We start from the raw sequence: 15,089 nt of genomic DNA, 5'->3' as shown, positions 1-15,089 counted from the left end.
CCTTTAAGATAAGGGTAGTAGCACATATATAAGCATATAAATTTTAAGGTTAGGGAATTAGAAAAGGATACATCAATTAAGCTCAAAGTAAGGTGCAAGGGATAAACAATGTAGGGTAGACTTTTTGCTTTTGGTTAAACATGAAAATATGACCTTGATCATTTCAATGCATACAATTGCAATCAATGTACAAGAGATTTAATCAAGTCTACTATGAGAGAAATAACAGTGTCTCTTAATATATATTTGTATCATTATAAGGATCACTCACTCACCGGACTAGGTATACAAGTTGCTTTATTTGCTTTCAATTTTTCATGCCAAACTCATTACACATCTCAATCAAGGAAAATCAATGGTTTTCACTTTTAGCATTTGAGTTCAACCATACAAAGAATGATTTAAGCAAAAAAGAATATTTTATGGTGGGTTTGCAAGAAAATGATGATCCTTCTTAATTACTTGTGTTTCTTTATCTTCCTAATAATAAACATATTCCTAAACTACCATACATATACCAAACAACTAAACTAATAAAGCAAAATTAAAAAGTAAGAAAGGCTTCACTTAGGGTTGAAGAGCCCTTAACATCTCTTCTTATCCATTGCAGCCTCGCCACCTCCCTAGACAGTGAGTATGTGGTCCTCCAAACTAGCTGGTCATTAATAACGCTGCACATGATGAACAAAACTCAAAAATGCAAGTTAGCGCTATGCTACTGAGTGATAATTTATTTTATTTTTTTGAACTCCAAACTTAAAATTAAAACCTATACTAAGAATTAAAATGCAATAAATTTAAATTTAAACTATCCTAAAAATTTAAAATGCAAAAAGAATAAGTTAAAGTTAAAATGCTAGGTTGCCTCCTCGAAGCGCTTCTTTAACGTGAATAGCATGACATATGACATATGGATTGCCAAGGTGTTGTATGATGGTGTTGTTGGAGAGCCGATTCATTGGGAAAATCTTCAATTTCTTGAATGTAGTAGAACATTTGTTTCTTGCCCCTTCTATGTGTGTAGAATCCTTGATTGAGGCCGTACCCGAATCAAATAAACATTAAAAATGCAGTATCTAGGAAGTGATCCTAGGTCGTCTCCCAACGAGCAATGGTCAACCAAATGTTCATAACAGATAGTAATAAAACAGTAACGAATTGGGTGGCTTGTTTGTTTTTGTAAATTAAACAACAAGCAAATTTGAATTAGAAATTAACAGAATTAAAACATGTTGTTTCCCCTTGATTCACAAGTAAGTCTCTTATCCTAAGTTACCAGGATTTATCATTTATCAATTCAACCACTTAATCCAACCCTAAATTAAATTACTAAGCGAAATTTAACATAAGGCATTCATTATGTGATTAAGCAACACATACACCGATTAATCATGAACAAATTGATCATTAAGCATGAACGTAAATTAAGTGCAGAGACAATTAATCAAGCACTAAGCATGCATGGATTAATAGCAACAAATATAGAGTAATTGGTGAAGAGGAAAAACTGGTCAGAATTCAATAGAAATAATAAAACCTCAAAGAGAGTTGTGCTTGATCCTCAAGAGAAAACAACGCTGGAGACTTAGCCTTCCATTAATCAGTAGAAACGAAATTTTAGATTGAAGCATAAAACAAAACTTTATTGCTACGTGAATAGTAAAAACTGGACTTGCAAAACCTAAAATTATTCTTTCTCCCTAAAACGAAAAATACTAAAACAAAAAAGAGAGATAGCTCAAACTAGAACATTGGTGCTGTTATATATGTTCTCAGCCCCAAAGCTTACAAATCTGTTTTAAGTCCAAGCCCATGAATAAAATAAAATCTAGATAAGATAAGATAAGATAAGATCTAGATGAAATAATATCTAGATGAGATAAAATCTAGATATGATAAGATAAAATCTAGATGAAATAATATCTACATGAGATAAAATCTAGATAAGATAAGAATTGGTAGAATAAAATAGTCTGCTCACTTCAAGTCCAAGCCCAATTCTGGATTCAAGCCCAATTGCTTATAATTCTCCTGAAATTAAATTAAAAACACAAAATTAATCCAGTAGGCCTAAATGATAAAACTGCATAATTAATTTGACAAGTAAGGCTAATCAGTAATTAAAATGGTGACAAAAAGGGTTAAGAAATAGGAGAAAATGATGACACATCAAATCCCCTCACACTTAGCCTTTTGCACTCCTGGACAAAATAAAATTACAAAAACAAAGCAAGGGACAAATCCAAAGACATTAAAGAGAAACAAACAGGCACAACAACAATTACATATTTCTCAATGAATCTCAAGGAATGAAAAGAATTGGTAACATCCAACACGTAAAGAGTTAAAGAATCAAGGCCGTCATGGAAATCATCCAAGCATCTCAAACATGGCAAGATAATCAATCAGCTCAAGAACAAAAAGTGATAGAGCCTCACAAGATATGCACTCTATCTCTCAAGTGTCTAGGCTATTGTTTACTCTCAGAGCACCCATGAAAACAAACACCACATAGACTTGGCAAGACTCTAAAATTGACAACCACATCACAAGCACATGCACATGAGGATCAAAAGGTCTTTTAAGGTTGTAATGGGGCCAAGGACAAGGTAGATGAAAGTATGGGATAGTAGCTAAAACCCAAAGGAATAGAGGAGCATTGGGGAATAAGTGGGAAGTAAGAAAAAGTAATAACCCCAAAACCAAAATTACAAATTAAGCTTTAAAAAGTAAACCCAAAACAAAATCAACCAAGTCCTCAAACCAATCCAAGTCTTCAAACCAAGACCTCATTTATTCATTCAACTTCATTCTTTTTTTTATTTGATTTTTTTATTATTGTGGACAGTAGCATTTGAAAGCAATTGAAAAATAAAGCAACAATTAGGCAATATATGTATACATCATCAAGCATGGCCAATAAAAACATATCATTCAATGAAACATACCCCCCCCCCCCCCCTCACACTTATTCCCAAAACAATTCCAAAGCTCCAAAATTCCTTAAGGGTAGGGTGAAATCATGGTTTTTCACTTAAGGCTTGTAATGAGCTTCAAAACAAAGAAAGGAGGACATAGGCTCAAATGGGCTATCAAAGGAATTAATTCAAGGTAGGCTCATTTGGCTAGAGGCTTATAAGAATAAAATTCCTAAATCATCTCCCAACATGCATGTGAAGCAAGAAGTATCAACAAGAGTCAAGCCAAGGCTATTGTGCAAGCAATCAATGGGGCGAAACACACCAAATAAAATAGATGATGATGGCTCAAATTCTTACCAAGGGTAAATCTATCACCTTCAATTCGAACTTTCAAAACTAACTCGACATGCAGAGAAAAACAAGGATTTCAATTCACAAAATGCCAAGAAACTCCTATTTCAAAAATAATTACCCATTACCTTTACATAACCTATAATTCAAAGAGAACATTCAATGTTGTACACAAAACATAAAACCAAAATAACAAAATTAACCTAGAAAACCTAACAAAATTAAACTAGAATACCCAAAAAAATTAAAGAACAATCTTCTCCTCCCCCCCCCCTCACACTTAAACAACACATTGTCCTCAATGTAGCACAATCATAAGATCAAGAACAATCAAAGCAGTCAATAAATTTGGACAAGTGCAATAAAAGTAAAGAAGGAGACAGAAAAAGAAAACTCCCTAAGTCATGGCGGAAGAGAAGTAGGGTGAAGTAAGGAGGTCTCCTCCACCACTACATCCACTAAGGAGGGATTTGTGAGGAATGGTTTCAGCCGGTGTCCATTGATCTTGAAGCTCTTATCTGTGGACTCACTTTTGATCTCAACTGTACCATAAGGAAAAACATTAGTCACCACAAAAGGACCAATCCACTTTGACCTCAACTTACCACTCATGAGTCCGAGCCTAGAGTTATACAATAAAACTTTCTGTCCAATCACGAAGTCCTTCTTAGCTATCAAGCTGTCATAGAACTTCTTGGTCTTCTCCTTGTAGAATTTGGAATTCTCATAGGCTTCTAAATGGATCTCATCTAGCTCACTTAGTTGCAACTTCCTTTCCTCTCCAGCCTGATCAATAGAGAAGTTGTAGGTCTTTACAGCCCAGTAGGCTTTGTGCTCTATCTCTACAGGAAGATGACATGCCTTGCCAAAGACAACCTGATAAGGAGACATTCCTATGGGTGCTTTGTAGGTAGTCCTATGCGCCCAAAGAGCATCATCTAGCTTGGTGCTCCAATCCTTTCTGTTCGGTTGCACAATCTTCTCCAAGATCCTTTTTATCTCCCTGTTTGAAATATCAGCCTGCCCATTAGTTTGGGGGTGGTATGGTGTGGAAATTTTATGCACGACCCCATGCTTTTTGAGCAAGGCATACATGGATCTGTTACAAAAGTGGGTGCCTTGATCACTAACGATGGCTCTAGGGACTCCAAACCTGCAAAACAAATTAGATCTAACAAAATCCATAACAACCTTAGCATCGTTAGTTCTGGTGGGTTTGGCTTCCACCCATTTTGAAACATAATCAACAACATGGAGAATATAAACAAAACCAAAAGAGACAGGGAAAGGCCCCATAAAATCTATACCCCAAACATCAAACACCTCACAAAATAACATGGGTTGTTGAGGCATTTGCTGTCTCCATGAAAGTGAGCCGCCTGCTCTCTGACAAGGCTCACAAGTGCTACAAATTCTCCACGCATCCTTGAAGATGGTGGGCCAATAGAAACCCCAGTCAAGCACCTTGCGAGTTGTCCTCTATATGCCAAGATGGCCACCTGGTACTGAAGAATGACAGAATTGTAGGACTGAGTCAATCTCATGGTCTGGAATGCATCTCCTAATAACCTGGTCACTACACAACTTCCACAAATAGGGGTCATCCCAAATATAATGCTTAGCATCGCTCTTAATTTTATCATTTTGAGCTTTAGATGCTAAGGGAGGAAAAATAGAAGCAACCAAATAATTCACAATATTAGCAAACCAAGGAGAGGGGAAGGAATCAAAAATACTATACAAAATGTACAAATGGTCATCCGGAAAATCATCCCGAATGGGTGAGTCCTCAAACACACGCTCAATCCTACTCAGGTGGTCAGCCACGAGGTTCTGTGCGCCACTCTGATCATGGATCTCCAAATCAAACTCTTGGAGCCAAAGCATCCACCTGATCAATCTAGGCTTTGATTCAGCCTTCTTCAACAGGTACTTCAGAGCTGCATGGTCAGTATAAACAATAACACGAGTACCAAGCAAATATGAACAAAATTTTTCAAGAGCAAAAACTATCGCTAGTAGCTCCTTCTCTATGGTAGTGTAATTTGCTTGAGCAGCATCCAAAGTTCTGGAAGTGTAGTAGATGACCCGAGGTAGCTTATCAATCTTTTGAGCAAGGACAGCCCCCAATGCGTAATTGGATGCATCGCACAGTAGCTATAATGGGGCTGTCCAATCAGGTGCTTGAATGATAGGGGTGGTAGTCACTGCACGCTTGAGGCAATCAAAAGCCTATTTGCATTGGTCATCAAAATCAAACTCCACCTCCTTTTGCAGTAGATTGGATAATGAAAGGGCCACTTTGCTAAAATCCTTGATAAAGCGTCTATAAAACCCTGCATGACCAAGAAAAGAACAAACCTCTCGCACGCAAGAAGGGTAAGGCAATTGTGAAATAACATCTATTTTTGTAGGGTCTACCTCTATGCCCCTACTGGAAATTATATGCCCTAACACTATACCTTGTTATACCATGAAGTGACATTTTTTAAAATTTAGCACAAGGTTAGTTTCAATGCATCTATTAAGAACTCTATCCAGACTATCCAAACATGCATCAAAAGAGGATCCATAAATAGTAAAATCATCCATAAACACTTCTATGCAACTCTCTAAAAAGTCACTGAAAATGCTAAGCATACACCGCTGGAAAGTGTTAGAGGCATTGCATAGGCCAAAGGGCATCCTCCTATAGGCAAAAGTGCCAAAGGGACAGGTGAATGTGGTCTTTTCTTGATCCTCAGGAGCAATATGAATTTGTAAATAACCATAAAAACCATTAAGAAAACAGTAATGAGACTTACCTGCCAAGCGCTCAAGCATTTGATCAATGAAAGGCAGGGGAAAATGATATTTTCTGGTTACCTGATTCAGCCTCCTATAATCAATGCAGACTCGACAGCTGTTCTGCACTCTTGTGGGGATAAGCTCATCCTTTTCATTCTTGATCACTGTGATGCCTGTCTTCTTAGGAACCACTTGGGCTGGACTCACCCACTGGCTGACAGAGATGGGGTAGATGATTCCAGCTTGTAAGAGCTTGGTCACTTCCTTTTTCACCACATCTAGAATAACGGGATTGAGTCTCCGCTGTGGCTGCCTCACTGGCTTAGCTCCATCCTCTAAAATTATCCTATGCATGCATGTAGATGGGCTAACACCAGGAATGTCTACTAAAGTCCATCCAATGGCAAAGATGATCACTGGAAATTTTTCCTTGTCCTCCAAGTAAGCATATTTGAGGTTTGCAGGTAAGGGCTTCAACTCTGGTGTGGGTGGTGGCTGAACAGTGGGAGGAACTAGGGTAGGAGAAGAAAAAGGTTCCTTAGCCTGTACCTCATAAAGCAAGTCAGAAGTATATGTACTTCCTGCAACATGGTTAGTGCATTTTGACTCTAAAAAATCAACATCAAGAGGTACAACACCTAGAAAGTTAGAACCAGACTCAAATTCAAATTCATTCTCAGCATAAAAATTAGATACAAGTTCAAATTCAAACTCAGATTCAGATTCAATGCATAAGGAAAGACAAGTGTGCAGATCAGATAAAAATGAATGTTTCTTACCATGAAGAGAATCAAAATCAAACATATAATCATCAACAATCTGATCAATTATCTCAGCATGAAAAACAGAATGATCCTCAGATGGATGTTTCATGGCATCAAGAATGTTAAAATGAACAACAATATCACCAAATTTCATAGACAATATGCCAACATAAACACCTATCTTGGTTCAGGCTGTTTTCATAAATGGCCTGCCTAAAATAATTGGAACTGAACCATGGGAAAATCCCTCTTCCATATTAAGCACATAAAAATCATCAGGAAAAATAAGTTCACCAACCCGAACCAGCACATCCTCTATGAAACCTGCGGGATAAGAAACACTTCTATTTGCCAAATGAATCACCACATCTGTAGATTACAAAGGTCCAAGAGATAAAGAATTGAAAATGGACAGAGGCATGACACTAACTGATGCTCCTAAATCTAGCATGGAATTCTCGAATTTACTGTTCCTAAAAATGCAAGGTATACAAAAAGTACCTGGGTCCTTACATTTCTCAGGAATGTGAGGAACAACTTTACCTATCAATGCTGACACATTTCTGCCCATGCTAATTCGTTCATTGCCTTTGAACTTCCTTTTGTGGGTGCACAACTCCTTTAGAAACTTGGCATATCTTGGAATTTTCTTGATGACATCTAGCAGAGGTATGTTCACCTCTACTTTCCTGAAGGTCTCCAAGATCTCCTTTTCCACTTCTTCCATTTTTTTTGTTTGGAATTGCTCTAGGTGGGAATGGAAGAGGGATGGTAGGCTACTGTAAGTCAGAATTACTAGAAGAAGGTCCACCTACATGAAAATTTTTGTTAGGAAGCTTTCTCTTTTGTGCAACTATCTCATCCTCTTTTTTAGGTGTAGAATGAAGCTTGACAGGTTTAGGTACAGGTGCTGCTACTGATGGAGGCACTTGAAGGTGATGGCACTCACATTTTTCAGATTCTGCATAGTTTGTGAAGGCAATTTGTCAGAATTTTGGGACTGAGCTTGGTTCATCTGAGTAGCCATCTGCCCCATCTGATTTGTCAGACTCTGAATGGAGGTTCTTGTCTTTTGCTGAAATTGCATATTTTGGATGGTCATTTGCCTCACTAACTCTTCTAAGGAAGGTTGAGGAGGAGCTTCAGTTGCTGGTTGTCTTTGTTGTTACTGTTGTTGTTGCTGCTACTGTATTGGAGGAGGAACATATGGCTTGCTTGGACCAACAACATTCTGAAAAGGAAGGACAAGCTATTGTTGTTGTGGAGGACTTGTCCATCTCAGATTTGGATGATTCCTCCAACTTGGATTGTATCTGTTGCTTGAAAGATCATAATTATTCTGCTGTTGTTGGTTTTGCTGTTGAGGAGGTCTATTATAAATGTTTGCAGCATAAGCTTCAGGTTGCTCATTGACTCCAGATTGCTGCAAAGAAGGACAAAGATCTGTATGGTGATCTACAGAAGAACATAGACCACAGACTCTTGCAACAGGTGTAGATTTCTAATTCATGGCAAGCTGAGTTACTAGGTTGACCAAGGCATCAAGTTTTCCTTCAAAATTTTTATTTTCAGTAGATGAAGATGAATCTGTGGCCACCTCATGGACTCCTCTAAGGACAATAACATCATTTCTTGCACTGAATTGTTGGAAGTTGGAAGCCATCTTCTCTATCAAATCCCTAGCTTTAGTAGGGGTCATATCACCAAGAGCTCCACCACTAGCAGCATCAATCATAATCCTCTCCATGTTGCTAAGTCCCTCATAGAAATATTGAAGAAGGAGTTGCTCAAAAATCTGGTGGTGAGGGCATCTTGCACACAATTTCTTGAATCTTTCCCAGTACTCATACAAGCTTTCTCCACTAAGTTTCCTGATGCCTGAAATGTCTTTTCTGATGGCAGTGGTCCTAGATGCAGGGAAAAATTTCTCCAAGAACACCGTCTAAAGGTCATCCCAGCTGAAAATAGGCCTGGGAGCAAGGTAGTATAGCCAATTCTTTGCCACTCCCTCCAGAGAATGAGGAAGAGCCTTTAGAAAGATATGATCTTCTTGGACGTCAGGGGGCTTCATGGTGGAACAAACAATATGGAACTCCTTAAGATGTTTATGAGGATCTTCACCTGCAAGACCATGAAACTTGGGCAACAAATGTATTAGTCCAGTCTTGAGAACATATGGAACACCCTCATCAGGATATTGAATGCACAAGCTTTCATAAGTGAAATCAGGTGCAGCCATCTCCCTAAGAGTCCTCTCACGAGGTGGAGGTTGAGCCATGTTCTTAGTATAAAAATTAGTAGTGGAATGCTCAAAATCAGAATATTCAAAATCACCCTCAACAAAATGCTCAAAATGCACAAAATGACCAAGATGCACACTATGCCTAACTAATCTATGAAAGGTTTTATCTATTTCAGGATCGAAGGGTTGTAAATCACCTGGATTGCTCCTAGTCATGCACTATATGCAGCAAATAATGTGTTTCTCAACAACACCTAACAAGGGGGTAAAACTACAACTATACTCAAACGATATCAAAATAAGCTGAAATTTTGTGAGGAACACCCTAAAATCATGAAAAGATAGCACAAAAATTTTCAAACAAAAATTCAAAGTCTAACTATGAAAACTACCTAAGCAAAGTTTAGAAAGATAGGACAATAATACTTGAAAAATAAAAAAATAAAAAAAACTTAGTAAACGGCTGATTTTTGGAGTTTGGGAGTCCCCAACCGGCTTTAGCCGGTTCCCACAGTATGGGAAATTTTATTTACCCCAAATGCATATATAATAATAGTCGTTTTGATACTCGGAGCAAAAGTTATGACCGTTTTAAGTTTTGCTAAAAACAAGTTCCAAATTTTTTTGTCTCTCTCAAATAATGCCACACCAAGTGCTCCTAGTATTTTTCACACAAAATATGGATCAAAAGAAGCTACCACACAAAAATTCAGCCAAAAATAAAAACTCTAACTATCAAGACAAAAATCGTTAATTAAATTGCAAAATCCGTCACTAATTCCTAGTCGCTAATCACAGCTTAGCACTGTTCACAGCAAAACAAAAGGCTGAATCAGTCGCTGAATCCATCACTAAAACAGTCGCTAAAAAAGTCACTAAACAAGGAATCCAACTGAAATACAAAAACATAACGCTACACAAAATAAGATAACTAAACACTATTATGAACCTTTGGCCCACTGCTCCCCGACAACGGCGCCAAATTTGATCGAGGCCATACCCGAATCAAATAAACATTAAAAATGCAGTATCTAGGAAGTGATCCTAGGTCGTCTCCCAACGAGCAATGATCAACCAAATGTTCATAACAGATAGTAATAAAATAGTGATGAATTGGGTGGGTTGTTTGTTTTTGTAAATTAAAAAGCAAGCAAATTTGAATTAGAAATTAACAGAATTAAAACATGTTATTTCCCCTTGATTCACAAGTAAGTCTCTTATCCTAAGTTACGAAGATTTATCATTTATCAGTTCAACCACTTAATCCAACCCTAAATTGAATTACTAAGCGAAATTTAACATAAGGCATTCATTATGTGATTAAGCAACACATACACCGATTAATCATGAACAAATTGATCATTAAGCATGAACGTAAATTAAGTGCAGAGACAATTAATCAAGCACTAAGCATGCATGGATTAATAGCAACAAATATAGAGTAATTGGTGAAGAGGAAAAATTGATCAGAATTCAATAGAAATAATAAAACCTCAAAGAGAGTTGTGCTTGATCCTCAAGAGAAAACAAAGCTGGAGACTTAGCCTTCCATTAATCAGTAGAAACAAAATTGTAGATTGAAGTAGAAAACGAAATTTTATTGCTACATAAATAGTAAAAACTGGACTTGCAAAACCTAAAATTATTCTTTCTCCCTAAAACAAAAAAGAGAGAGAGCTCAAACTAGAACGTTGGTGCTGTTATATATGTTCTCAGCCCCAAAGCTTACAAATTTGTTTTAAGTCCAAGCCCATAAATAAAATAAAATCTAGATAAGATAAGATAAGATCTAAATGAAATAATATCTACATGAGATAAAATCTAGATATGATAAGATAAAGTCTAGATGAAATAATATCTAGATGAGATAAAATCTAGATAAGATAAGATTTGGTAGATTAAAATAGTCTGCTCTCTTCAAGTCCAAGCCAAATTCTGGATTCAAGCCAAATTGCTTATAATTCTCCTGAAATTAAATTAAAAACACAAAATTAATCCAGTAGGCCCAAATGATAAAACTGCATAATTAATTTGACAATTAAGTTTAATCAGTAATTAAAATGGTGACAAAAAGGATTAAGAAATAGGAGAAAATGATGACACATCACTCCTTTACGAACATTGATGGTTGCATGAACGGTTCTCATGAAGGATCTTCCTAGAATGGTTGGACCTTGCTGGTCCTCCTATATATATATGACAAAAAAATCAGTTATAAATGTTAAATGAGTTACCTTTATCATCACATTTACCATTTTCCACAGTGCTTTCTTTTTAGAACCATCGGAAAATTGTAGAGCCATGTTGGTGAGCTTTAGGTAAAAGCCAAGTGTAACCCAATCATGATGTAGTAATTGAACTATCATCCAGGTAGTCTCCCAAAGGAATAAAGGAGGGATTTCATGTAATTATTTAACTAATAACTAGGTTTTTGTATTTTTTGTGTGATTATCATGAAATAAATAACAAAATAAATTGTAATAAAAAAATAATTAAGTAATGATAGAAATACTAGACTTGGATGGCAACATCGATCTTGATGAATGAATGTCTAGGTTTGAACTTGGAATTCTCTTGATCCATTGTAACTTCACAATTCTCTACTCATATTTCATGCTCATCCTCAATTCACTAATGTATTCTATCCAGCTCTCGTATGGTCGTCGATTCTAAACTACTTGCCCGATATCCAATCCCTTGAACACACCGACACAAGCAATAAGCATTAAAGGTTGAGAATTAGCAAGACTTAATCGAGATTATTCTATCCTTAGAGATAATCCCAAATAAGTACTTGATTCATGTCCAGGTTTCAACGAGACTCGCCAAAGCACAAGTCAATTCTTGAATTCATCTATAAGATGGTCAATCAAATAAAAGCATTAAGTACAAAAACAAATAAAGAACTCAAGATGAAGTATTGAATTTATAGAATGAAAGCGAAACAAGGTTCATCCTTTCCTCTCCTATGTGGAAGGAGTTGCACTCATAAAAATAATACAATGAAACCTAGAATGTCTAATGGAATAATGGAGATGTCTAGTAGGTGGAAGTCTAAAATATAATTTTAAGAACTACTCGGGACTTATGCATGTTACCATGAATGTCTAGCCTCCCATTTATAGAATTATAACTAGGTTTAATTAATGAGATAATCACATGAAATTACAAACAAATAATATCTATAATTAATTCGAGTAATTATCTTCTTCTTCAGTTGATTTATCTTTGAAAAATATCTTGCTCTTGATTTTCCTAGCTTTTATCTTTAATTTTTTGCAATTTCTCCTTCCATAAGTTTTTGTTGATTTTGGGCCTCTATAACTCCTATCAGAACGACTTCTTTTTGCTTAAAAACTATCAAAGATTCATTAAAAATAACTAAAACATAAAATTGTACCTAAAACAAAGTTAAAACTGAATTTAAAGTTAATTTGATTCAAAACAAGGCCTAAAGTTAACTAAAATGCCAAATAAATGTCATAAAATGCATATGAAAATCTGATAAATTTGACGTTTGTCAATCACCTTCATTCTTGCACCTTCAATACTATCTATACCAGCAATTAGGTTTGAATTACCTACTCAAAACAAGTTCAATTGACGAAAAATGGGGAACTAGCTAATGTACATTACGGGTTGTGTCGGCGAATGAATCCTAATTACTTCTCTCAAGTGAAATAAAAAAACAAAAAGGGGTTAATGATAATAATAATAAAATAAATAAAGTTTACCCCAAAGCAAATAAAAAGAGAGAAGGAAAAATGGATCAAAAGTATAAGTGAAAAGAAAGGTGCAAAAATAGGTAAAAGTTCCTCTGCTTTCTGAGTGTTTTCATATGATTGACTAGAGCCTTTTGTTAGTTTGTTTCTTTCAGTACCTACCTTCTATTACATGTCTGGTCCATTACAACCTAATATGTCTCACTTATTCTGAAATTTTGGGATTTATTTAAGTTAAGTTGATTAATCTACAGAGTCATGAACTTGTTCATTGAATTGTGATATTGAGTGTGAATGTCTATTTGTATAACACCGAGAGATGGTGAGCAGAGTGAACTTGAATCTCTTTAAGACTATTTATGTGTTGATTATAAGGATGATGGATTCCTAAGTCAATTTCTGATGCCCTAATGTGTGAGTTTACTTTTGAATAAATGAGGGTTTTTGATGCATGAGTTTTGACTTGGAAGAATTTATTTTGATTAGAGAACTAGAATAATTTCTTAAGGACAAGCAAAGCTCAAGTATGGGGAGGTTAATAAACCACTTTTGCAGTGATATTTTGTGCTATTTGCATGCACTTTTTTTGGCAAAACTCATGTTTGGGAGCTAGTTTTGTCTTGCAGATGCATAGTCGCTCAATTAAGTGAAAATAGTGAAAAATTACACTTTTACCTGAAAATTTGAAGACTCTATCACTTGACCACGGTCGTAGTACATCCAGCATGATCGTGGTGAACATGATGGCCTTGGTAATGTGATGATGCCCCTTTGACAATGGTCGTAGTGAACTCACTATGGCTATAGTCACATCATGATGATTGTAGTCCACTCCATGAAGGCCATAGTCATTCCACAAGGCCCTAAAGCTTCAAAGTCACAAGTTTTTGACCATGGTCATAGTGGAGTTCACCATGGCCATAGTGTGTCTTTTTGACTGATATCTTTAAGAAGTTATAAATAGGGGTAGTTTTCTATATCTTTTTATCTTTTATCAAATTTACGAATTTGAGAGCAATTTGAGGGGTTTTAAGAGTTTTGAAGCGTGGGTAACATCATAAGGATGGATTGTGATCATCGTTCTCCCTTTGTGGCATGTCTATGTTAATTTCTTATAGGTTTTCTAGTTTTCCTTTGATTATGATTTTTTAGGTAACTCTGATAAATTAGTTAATCCTTAATTCAACCTTCTTTTAAATTGTCTCAAATTTTTAGTTTAATAATTTTGACTATTTGGGAATACAATTGGTCTTTAAGGTTTGATAATCGGGCTTTTAGTCTACTGTTACTACTGCATAGAGTACACTTGCCCTTGTGTGAGCACTATTTTTATGCGTCAATCCACATCCCAAGTTTTAATTATGGCAAACCATTAGCAATGCAAATTATAAGGATGAGGGAAATTATGTAATGAATGAATTGTTTTCTGAAGTGTTTTAGTGTTAAAACATTTATGAAAAACAGATATGTGCATGCATTCTGAGGTGCTTAGAACAAGCTTAGAAGGTTATCTCAGAATTGTTGTCAAGAGTAAAAACCTCATAAGACTATTTGAAGCCTATCAACATGATGAAGATTTGTGATTTCCTCTGAGAACTTGATCTTGTCAAAGTTCTAGACAATAACAAGGCCTTACATAGAAGATTTATCAAAGGCTACAAAGGAGCTATCAACCTTAGAAGGAAGCTACAACATAGACATCAAAATGATGAAGAATATGACTCTAAGAATTGAACTAAGAATTGTTTGTCTCTACACCTCAAGGCAACATATTGTCTTCTATATGAAGTTACTAAAGAATGCTAACTCATCAAAAGGCAGAGGTTGAAGACATGTCATCTTTCCTATGCAACCATATACAAAAGATGAATGTTCAAAGCATTTCAAGATTTAGTTAGTTGAAATTTGAGTGTTGTCCTTATGAAGATTTGATGTGCAACATCATAATGAAGACTAAAGGCATTGTCCAACCTAATTCAAGGATGGAACACTTATAACACTCCAGCAATTGTACCTTCACTTAAGAAACTGTGAAGCATTCTACTTCAGAATGCTTTGTGCTATGAAGATGTGTTAAGATTGGTGAAACTATGATTCCTTATAAAGCCATACCTGTTTATCTACATTAGAAGGATCCATCTTAGAAAAAAATTCTTCCTCAACATCATCAGAATTTCCATTCTGACATGTCTTCAGAATGCTCATCATAAGTGTTCCTTAAAATGGAAACTTCATAACAGTTTTGCATGACTATTAAGTCTGGACAACTATCATCTTTATCGGTTGTGTAGGCTCCATTCCA

General features: G+C 35.9%; 1 non-coding gene across 1 annotated transcript; it reads left to right on the top strand.

The window, feature by feature from the left end:
• Positions 1 to 8,616: 8,616 nt before the first annotated feature.
• Positions 8,617 to 8,723, top strand: LOC114385536. Its single transcript, XR_003660906.1, has one exon. It is a non-coding gene; the product is annotated as a small nucleolar RNA R71 (small nucleolar RNA).
• Positions 8,724 to 15,089: the final 6,366 nt, after the last annotated feature.

Source organism: Glycine soja, chromosome 14, assembly GCF_004193775.1.
Source record: "Glycine soja cultivar W05 chromosome 14, ASM419377v2, whole genome shotgun sequence".
Classification (NCBI taxonomy): Eukaryota; Viridiplantae; Streptophyta; class Magnoliopsida; order Fabales; family Fabaceae; genus Glycine; species Glycine soja.
This window is presented reverse-complemented; position numbering and strand designations above follow the sequence as displayed.